General features: G+C 43.3%; 1 pseudogene; it reads left to right on the top strand.

Moving 5' to 3' along the window:
- Positions 1 to 1,405: 1,405 nt before the first annotated feature.
- The window catches only part of LOC120031849, a 48,929-nt pseudogene continuing 42,156 nt past the window's right edge, over positions 1,406 to 8,178 (top strand).

Below are 8,178 nucleotides of genomic sequence, written 5' to 3'. Positions count from 1 at the left end.
GTGTGCGCGTCTGTATATTTTCTGTGTTCTGTTGCTTGTGTTAGAATCTTGAGCAGGTCACTAGCCCAGAATGGAGTGTGTGTGTGTGTGTGTGTGTATGTATGTATGTATGTATATATATATACCGTTCAAAAGTTTGGGGTCACTTAGAAATGTCTGTGTTTTTGAAAGAAAAGCACATTTTTTGTCCATTTTTAAAATAACATCAAATTGATCAGAAATACAGTGTAGACATTGTTAATGTTGTAAATTACTTTTGTAGCTGGAAAAGTTAATGGAATATCTACATAGGCATACAGAGGCCCATTAACAGCAACCATCACTCCTGTGTTCCAATGGCACGTTGTGTACGCTAATCCAAGTTTATCATTTTAAAAGGCTAACTGATAATTAGACAACCCTTTTGCAATTATGTTAGCACAGCTGAAAACTGTTGTCCTGATTTAAAGAAGCAATAAAACTGGCCTTCTTTAGACTAGTTGAGTATCTGGAGTATCAGTATTTGTGAGTTCCATTGCAGGCTCAAAATGTCCAGAAACGAATAACTTTCTTCTGAAACTCGTCAGTCTATTCTTGTTCTGAGAAATGAAGGCTATTCCATGCGAGAAATTGCCAAGAAATGTAAGATCTCGTACAATGCTATGTACTACTCCCTTCACAGAACAGCGCAAACTGGCCCTAACCAGCATAGAAAGAGGACAAGTACATTAGTGTCTATTTTGAGAAACGGACGCCTCACAAGTCCTCAACTGGCAGCTTCATTAAATAGTACCTGCAAAACACCAGTCTCAACGTCAACAGTGAAGAGGCGACTCCGGGATGCTGGCCTTCTAGGCAGAGTTCCTCTGTCCAGTGTCTGTGTTCTTGTGCCCATCTTAATGTTTCCTTTTTATTGGCCAGTCTGAGATATGTCTTTTTCTTTGCAACTCTGCCTAGAAGGCCAGCATCCCGGAGTCCCCTCAACACTGCAATTTCACACATAGAGAGATAGTGATTGGTCATCGCTCATTTCCCAGTATGTATCAGTCTATGAAGACCAGAGAGTAAATAACACAAAATGCTGTTTATTTTCTGTCATAGTTTCTAACCACAACACTCAGAATTGGTCTTATTATAACACTTAGAATCAGTAATAAATGTCACTTTTTTTCCACCACAGCTGCACTCATGGTGTAGTGGACCACTAGACTGAACCGCTAGCCTTGGCAGGCCAATATGTGTGTGTGTTTCCTCAACCGCCTAGTCTGGGATGACCACCTCTGACGCATGTGTGTGACTAAACCAACCAGATGGGAAGACCACCTCAGTTGTGTGTGTGTGTGTGCGCGCAGGAGGGGTGTAACAGACCATCCATAAAGATAGACGATGGGGAGATGTAAAGCAGTAGTCTGGAGGAGGGGTAGACATGGGTCAGGGGTTAACTGTGGAGAATGTAAGTGGGAACACACACACACACACACACACACACACACACACACAATCTCTCAATTCAGTTTCAATTCAATTTAAGGTATGTTTACATTGCCAAAGCAAGTGAAGTAGATAATAAACACAAGTGAAATAAACAATAAAAAATTAACAGGAAACATTACACTTACAGAAGTTCTAAAAGAATAAAGACATTTCTAATGTCATTACGTCTATATACAGTGTTGTAACGATGTGCAAATAGTTAAAGTACAAAATGGAAAATAAATAAACATAAATATGGGTTGTATTTACAATTGTGTTTGTTCTTCACTGGTTGCCCTTTTCTTGTGCCAACAGGTCACAAATCTTGCTGCTGTGATGACACACTGTGGTATTTCACCCAATAGATATGGTAGTTTATCAAAATTGGACTTGTTTTTGAATTCTTTGTGGGTCTGTGTAATCTGAGGGAAATATGTGTCTCTAATATGGTCATACATTTGGCAGGAGGCTAGGAAGTGCAGCTCAGTTTCCACCTAATTTTGTGGGCAGTGTGCACATAGCCTGTCTTCTCTTGAGAGCCAGGTCTGCCTACGGCGGCCTTTCTCAATAGCAAGGCTATGCTCACTGAGTCTGTACATAGTCAAAGATTTCCTTAATTTTGGGTCAGTCACAGTTGTCAGGTATTCTGTCACTGTGTACTCTCTGTTTAGGGCCAAATATCATTCTAGTTTGCTCTGTTTTTTGGTGAATTCTTTCCAATGTGTCAAGTATTTTTTATATTTTCTCATGATTAGGTTGGGTCTAATTGTGTTGCTGTCCTGGGTCTCATATACGTACTCCTCACTCAACATAAATCTTGAGATTTGATTCAGTTTCCTTTAGTTCTGTGAACATTAGATAGATGTTGAATGTATCTACCCTGTGTAACAGTACAAACTGTTAGGACACTCTAGAGCTCACTTCATCTCAAGTGTGTGTGGCTAAGAAAACGCTTTGTAAAATAAAAAGCATTCCAGTCCACTCATTTAAATATATTACAGCTGCACCATCGAGAGCACCCTGATGGGTTGCATCACTTCCTGGTATGGCAAAAGCTCTGCCTCCGACCGCAAGGCACTACAGAGTGTATGGCATAGTACATCACGGTGCCAAGCTTCCTGCCATCCAGGACCTCTATACCTGGCGGTGTCTGAGGAAGGCCCTAAAAAGTGTCAGACTCCAGCCACCCAAGTCATAGACTGTTCTCTCTGCTACCGCACGGCAAGCGGTACCTGAGCCCCAAGTCTAGGACCAAGAGGCTTCTAAACAGCTTCTACCCCCAAGCCATAAGACTCCTGAACATCTAATCAAATGGCTACCCAGACTATTTGCAATGTCACCTTTCATAACTCTACCTACATGTACATATTACCTCGACACCGATGCCCCCGCACATTGACCCTGTACCGGTACACCCTGTCTACAGCTCCGCTATTGTTATTTATTGCGTCTCTATAATTATTTGTTACTCTTATCTCTTTTTTTAGGTATTTTCTTAAAGCTGCGTTGTTGGTTAAGGGCTTGTAAGTAAGCGTTTCACGAAGGTCTACACCTGTTGTATTCGGCGCATGTGACAAATACAATGTGATTTGATTGTGAGCGTGTTTGTGTGATCAGTGGTTCAAGGACTAAAGGAAGGAAGCATTATCACTGTAGCATGTCTACAGCATATGCATAGCCCTGTTTTTAATCTCTTGTGTGTGTTGGCGTCAGTGTGCTTCTGGCTCTGTCTGGAGTGGGGGGAGGGATAATCACTAGTTGATTAAGGTGTGTGTAAAACACAAACATCTAGAAATAGTTTTCTCTCTCAGTCCATCTCTGTTTGGATCTGGCTTTTTCTCTACTTCTGTCTGTCTTGGTCTTGCTGTCAGTCTCTCTCCATTACACATTTGTTCACTCCTTACTCATCCTCTCTCCTCTCTTCCTCTATAGAGACAGAGACCCAGTCTCTCTCTCTCTCTCTCTCTCTCTCACTCTCTCACTCTTTATCAATCATTCTCCCTCTGGCTCCATCTCTTCCTCCTGTTCTACCTCTTCTTTCTCTCCTTAGGTACACACACACACAAGCACGCACACACACTAATACACACACACCTCATCTCCACCTCATTCCTTATCTATGCTGCCCTACCAAAAAGCAAAATGGCAGTAACTGCTTATAGCTTGGAACTGAGAAAAAATGGCTTTTATTTACCTTGGTTTCACAGCAACTTTATGCATTTACTGTTAATATGACCCTCCCATTTTCTCTAAAACACAATACAATATTGGCAGGATTCCTGTGCACATGATTAAGCATGTATTTAATGTAGCAAAAATTACAAATTTCTCATTTTTGACCAAATGAGCAGTTACTGCCTTTTTGCTTGGTAGGGCAGTATGGAGGGAGTGTTTTTTTTTTTTTTTTATAGTGGTGACGTTGATGGACTCATCTCCGTTGACAGCAGCGTTTTGGTCCATGACAGTGGTCGGGAAAACCTTCAGATTGGATTCATTAGTGCCGCTGGAAATCCCTCTTCAATCAGTATTGTGTCAGGAGCCACAAGGTAGACTTGGGGCTGCGTCTCAATATGGAAAAATAGCATCCTTCCCTCGCCACCTTTCCTGCAAATCCATAGAAACCATATCATAGCACATATTGTAGGTTATTAGACTACATATACACTTAACACTCGTTTGGAAAACCAAATTAGCAAGGACAAGTACTTCCTGTTAGGAGACCAGCACAGGACATAAGAAAAGAGGCCAAGGGAAGAAGGCACTTTTCAGAGTATTGGGACCCAGCCCATGGAAGGGGAGATGATGGGAGGTCAGACTGTCATTGTAGTTAATGAGGTTCTGACCTGTACATAGCAGTGGAAGTGTCAGACACACATTCCTTCCTGCCTCCTTTGGCTTGTATACTAGTACTTTTTCTGGGATAAATCACACCGTGCCAAGACGGTGAATAAATCGCACCTTGCCAAGACGGTGGATAAATCGCACCGTGCCAAGACGGTGGATAAATCGCACCGTGCCAAGACGGTGGATAAATCGCACCGTGCCAAGACGGTGGATAAATCGCACCGTGCCAAGACGGTGGATAAATCGCACCGTGCCAAGACGGTGGGTAGAATACATTTAGCAAGGAGGTCCCACTTTTGGCTTTTGAATAAGGTTGGTCTTATGGTTTCGTAAAAACGAAATGCATTAAAAAAGTTGATGACGGTCACTCTCTTTCCCTCTCTCTCTCTATCCCTCTCTCTCTCTATCCCTCTCTCTCTCTCTCTCTCTCTGTCCCTCTCTCTATGCCTCTCTCTCTCTCTCTCGATCCCTCTCTCTCTCTCGATCCCTCTCTCTCTCTCGATCCCTCTCTCTCTCTCGATCCCTCTCTCCCTCTCTCTCTGTCCCTCTCTCTCTCTGTCCCTCTCTCTCTCTGTCCCTCTCTCGATCCCTCTCTCTTGATCCCTCTCTCTCTCTCTCTCTCTCTGCCTCTCTCTCGATCCCCCTCTCTCTCTCTATGCCTCTCTCTCTCTCTCTATCCCTCTCTCTCTGTCCCTCTCTCTCTCTGTCCCTCTCTCGATCCCTCTCTCTCTCTGTCCCTCTCTCGATCCCTCTCTCTCGATCCCTCTCTCTCTCTCTGCCTCTCTCTCGATCCCCCTCTCTCTCTCTATGCCTCTCTCTCTCTCTCGATCCCTCTCTCTCTCTCTCTATGCCTCTCTCTCTCTCTCTCTCTATCCCTCTCTCGATCCCTCTCTCTCTCTCTCTCTGTCCCTCTCTCTATCCCTCTCTATCCATCTCTCTATATCCCTCTCTCTATATCCCTCTCTCTCTATCCCTCTCTCTCTGTCCCTCTCTCTCTATCCCTCTCCTCTCTCCTCCCTTCCTAGTTGAGCTGGACAGCTGTATAGATATGAATATATGTATGACTATACTGTATGTCAGGGTTCCCCGTCTGGAGGTCCCGTGGGGGATTGTATCTGGTCACCTAATCTGACTTTGGTGCTGGTCATGTTGTTCTTCACATTACCGTTTCTGGTAAACACACTATATAAAATAAACATTTATTTGTCACATGCACAGGATACAGAAGGTGTAAACGGTACAGTGAAATGGTTACTTGCATACTGGAGTATTTTGTTTAGACATGTAGCTAGCTAGCTAAACAATGAACCATAATCCCAACTCCTACTACATGCATAAATCTGCAGGTAGCTAAAGCTAACCACCTAGGTTCAATGTTAACTAGCTACATAACATTATGCTATAACTAACAATGCAAATGGCTTTCTGAGATATAAATAATATTACTACACAGATCATACACGTAACGTTAGCTAGCGAGTTGGAAACGTATAACATTTGAAAATGTAGCTAGACTCTTACCTGTATAGACGGATGAACGCTTCACCGTAGACTGGAACCATTTAACTCTGTCTTGTTTGTAGCTACATCTTGCTTGGCCAGCGTTGGGTCAAGTCACTCCGGTTCACACTGACCGTGGCGTGTGCAGAAAGTAGCCCAACTGATCTGTCGATGGCGCCTGCTAAAGTCAGGTTATCAATGTTGTTGAGAAAAGGAGTACATTTTTTGTAGTTCTCCATTGTTAACACATACTGAGCAGCTCACGTTATAGACAGAAGCATTCTATATGGCAGACCAATCCAAACTCATCTCCCGGCATGTCCAGCCCATCCATTATCTCAGCCAATCATGGCTAGCGGGAAGGCTCCTGTCTTTTTCCGTGGCTAAACCAACTAGGCTCAACCAACTAACCAACAACTTTATTCATATTTACAGATGGAATACAGGTTTGTTATTAAAACAAAGGAAAGTTGTGAATGAATGTTCCAGACGGCATTTCTTCCAAAAAGAATCACCACAAAACGAAGATTTTCAAATGCCTTTCCTGTGAGGTAGTGACGTGTGACATGTGCCTAGCTACCTGAAACGGGTCACAAATGTAAGGAAGGTTTATAAAATGATTGTGTTTTAGTCAAATATTATATCCGTTTGGGCTTCGTGCGGTCATTTTGCAGTCTTACCAATCATTCGTATGTTCCGAACCCCTGGCTATCCACTCAAGAAAAACTCGTCCCACGGCTGAATCTAGTGGATGATCCCTGCTGTATGTATTTATAGCTGCAGTATGCCTGAATGTATTGGGTGTGTGAATTGGCATGTGAAACGTGTTTGTGAGCAGTCGTGACAGCTTTAGTGGTGACAGTGCAGACAGAGGTAGATTGGTGTTCCGATGACATTTGCCGTCTCAAGACAGGACTCCCAAGCACACAATGGAATTGGGTCAGCAGTTCTTAGTGTGTGTGTGTGTGTGTGACAGCTGATCTCAACCCTGTCCTGAAGTACTATTACGCCTATGACTGAGTTCAGCTGCCATTCAGCTTCATTCTATCAAACAACATTGCAATGTGTGTGTGATGGAGAGTTGGTAAATTCATTCATTTGTGTGTGTCTGTCACGAGGTGATGGATAGCGTTTAACCAGCCGGTGCTATGATGCACTCTTAATTCCCACGGTAATTGATTTCCCGTTCGCCCATTTCTCGTTGCCGTGGGAGCCGTAGCGCGAGCAGAGAAACCAGGAAGTGAATTACTCTGAGTGACGGCCCGTAATGGGCCATATTTCCCATCAGGCCGAGCTGACGCCAACAGATTGTCCTCCAATTCCCAAACACAAACTCTGACACACACACTTTGAAATTCATAAAGAATGCGAAACACACACACACACACACACACTGATGTGCAAAATATTCCTTCACTACATATCATCAGAACTCTGCATTGGAGTTTAAACCACTATGTTGGGATAGTGCTCGTATGTCTCAGTATGACCAGAACTTTCCTTTCCTTGTATGACCCAAGGTGGAATACATGACAAATGAGTTCTTTTTAAAACGGATATAAAATATTCAACACTCCCTGACTGCAGTGAAGAATAGAGAATATATCATTCTCTGAGTCCAGTGCTCCTTTTTTTCAGATCACTAAAAGCGGTTGAATTCGGGAGGAAAAGCAATTGGGTATGAGTTATTGTGTGGATTATTTTATTATTACTTTATGCGTTTGTGCAAAATGTTTTATGTCTGATTGATGTAACCGCGAATAGCCTGTCTTTAAAAAAAAAACATATCTTTACGGAAGTCATCCAAAATCACTGATCGGCTATTGTAAACTTTTTCCTGCTCGGATATTCCATGTGAAATTTCTGCTTGTTGACACTCCAGAAAGAGGGAAATGGAGACCCAGGTGAAATGCACTTTAAATACATCTGACTTAGAGAGAGGGGGAAAGAGTGGAAATGCAAGGTAGGTGTGAGAGAGGGAAGGAGAGAGAGGGGGAAGGAGTGGAAATGCAAGGTAGGTGTGAGAGAGGGAAGGAGAGAGGGGGAAAGAGTGCAAGTAGGAGGTAGTGGATCTAAGCAGGCCGAGGGAGAGAGGAGGGATGTTGGAGGTGTAGCAGAGGTGAAGGTGTACTGTTTCTCTGCCCAAGGCGGTGGCAGGGGGAAGATCTCATACCAGGCAACCCTAAAGGAAGGAGAGATTACAACACTACTGTCTACTCAACCTCTTCCTCTTTCTCTCTGGGGATCGGTCTCCTTCTCGATCTCTTTCTCTCTGAGGATCGGTCTCTCCTTCTCAATTCCATTCAATTCAAGGGGCTTTATTGGCATGGGAAACATATGTTAACATTGCCAAAGTAAGTGAGGTAGGTAATATACAAAAGT

The sequence above is a fragment of the Salvelinus namaycush genome, chromosome 38, assembly GCF_016432855.1.
Source record: "Salvelinus namaycush isolate Seneca chromosome 38, SaNama_1.0, whole genome shotgun sequence".
Lineage (NCBI taxonomy): Eukaryota > Metazoa > Chordata > Actinopteri > Salmoniformes > Salmonidae > Salvelinus > Salvelinus namaycush.
This window is presented reverse-complemented; position numbering and strand designations above follow the sequence as displayed.